At 38.1% G+C, this 1,930-nt stretch overlaps 1 protein-coding gene across 2 annotated transcripts in view; it reads left to right on the top strand.

The window, feature by feature from the left end:
* The first annotated feature begins 495 nt into the window (after positions 1 to 495).
* The window catches only part of LOC143751375 (transcription factor MafG), a 37,197-nt gene continuing 35,762 nt past the window's right edge, over positions 496 to 1,930 (top strand). The window contains exon 1 of one of the 2 annotated variants that reach the window (XM_077243942.1): positions 496 to 632. The gene's annotated coding sequence lies outside the window, so the exon portion shown is untranslated. Of the gene's footprint in view, positions 633 to 1,509; positions 1,803 to 1,930 lie in introns of those variants that run through there. The other variant, XM_077243943.1, reaches the window with a different exon arrangement.

Below are 1,930 nucleotides of genomic sequence, written 5' to 3'. Positions count from 1 at the left end.
AAATAAATAAATAATTCAATGCCATAAGAACATGAGGTTTTACATATTCACATTAACATTAGCTGCCCACGGAAAGTATTTATGAATGCAAGTGAAGTTATGCCACTGTCGTGGTAGATCACGTGATGGTGACAACATGGCGGATGTCGAATTTCATTCATACTACACACATACTATATACAAAATACTTTATTATTACAGTCGCAAAGTAAGTTAAAAATCAAATGAAGTTTTTACTCAGACAGTACGCGATTTCGGAGGCAGTGCATCAGTCCCAAGTTGTGCTTTGTGTTCAAAATACGTAACATTCTCAGTACTATTTATAAAGATGTTGTGTTTATTGACCTTTATTGTGTTTTATTGTGTTAGGATTTATTAAAATGCATTTGTGCTCTTTTTGTGAGCGCTCAGCACGCGCGTGTTCCTTTAAGAGTCGCGCTGCCGTTGCGTAGGTCCTTCATGAATGAAACCACGTGACCAAGCCGAATCATATGACGTCTGGCTTCAGCGCGAGAGAAAGAGGATCAACACGGTCACAAATTCGCCGACAACAGCGAGAAACTCCCGCTGGATTCTCTCCGTTTCCACCGGACACCGTAATCTGCAGCTCGAGACGTTCCCGGACGCGTTCGGTAAGCGTGTCGAGGTTAAATGTGTTTATAACGGGGACGAGAGTCGCTCAGCTCAGACCTGTTTTGCTGAGTGTGCACGACACTGTGTGTTTATGTATGCGCGTGCGTGTGAGTGTGTATGTCAGTTTCTTTTTTTAGTGCAGAACATGAACCATTTGCAAATACAATAAGGAATTAAATAAAGAACATGCACAAAAAAGAGAAAAGAAGCAGTATTATTATTGTTAATTATATAATAATAATAATGTAGGCTATTAATTAAAATGATTTAATTGAAAAATTAAATTGTCAAGGGTTTAGAATAAAAGTTATGTATTTTGTATTTAAAAAGTTTCAAATATGCTGTGCTTTGCTTTTTGGTTTCTTTTTTTTTGAAGCATCACAGTATTATGCATTAATTCTTAGTGGATGTCGTCTTACTAACTATTTTATAGTTATGAATATGTCATTAATAAATAATTTGAATATGTAATTCATCACAATACTTTTTTCGCAAATGGATTGTAAAAATATGATTAAAAAAAAAAAGCTATATCACCCAAAACAACTTTTTTTTTAAAGTCACACATTACTAAACTACTAGTGATCTGGAGAACTATTTATAGAAATGAATATGTAATTTCCCGTTATGTTTAAATACATATAATTACCCTATGTATTTAGCTATACCAGCAAGTTGTGAATAATAAAACAGTGTTAATATTACAATAATGTATTAATGTGTATTGTTTACTATATCATAACTATCAGTGTTCATATTTTGCGCGTCACATGACGCCGCCGCGCGCGTTGAGCGGGACGCGCGTTTTAAAGGGCTCGCCGTGCTGAATCATCACGATCGGGTCATTCCGCTTAAAACCCGCCACACACACACACACACACACAGAGCCATGATGACAGCGACCAGACAAAGGGCTCATCGATACACACTCTCATACCCTAATCTGTGATCGATCACCAGCTCTGATCGTCGATTTGAAACATTTGCAGAAATCAGCGGGATTCGGCTTGTGTTATATTTAGAGAGAGAGAGAGAGAGTGTGTGTGTGTGTGTGTGTCAGGCAGAGGTTACACAGCAGCAACACACTCGCGGATCTCTGCATCTGAATAATCGGAACCTGCTGGTTCATCAGAACCTTCTGCGCTGGATACAGATCGTCCGGGTTCGAGGTGTGTTATCTCTCTCTTTAGACGTTTTTTGTCTATTTTACGCGAGATGAGTGAATTATTTCCACAGGTTTACACCCTTACTAAAAGTACTGTGGAGGTACTATGGTATCAGGTGTTGTGTGCTACTG

The sequence above is a fragment of the Siphateles boraxobius genome, unplaced genomic scaffold (genome assembly GCF_051911475.1).
Source record: "Siphateles boraxobius isolate OS27281-9 unplaced genomic scaffold, OSU_SipBor_1 254, whole genome shotgun sequence".
Taxonomy (NCBI): domain Eukaryota; kingdom Metazoa; phylum Chordata; class Actinopteri; order Cypriniformes; family Leuciscidae; genus Siphateles; species Siphateles boraxobius.
Note: the sequence above shows the minus strand (reverse complement) of the source record. Positions and strands in the feature narration are given on the sequence as shown.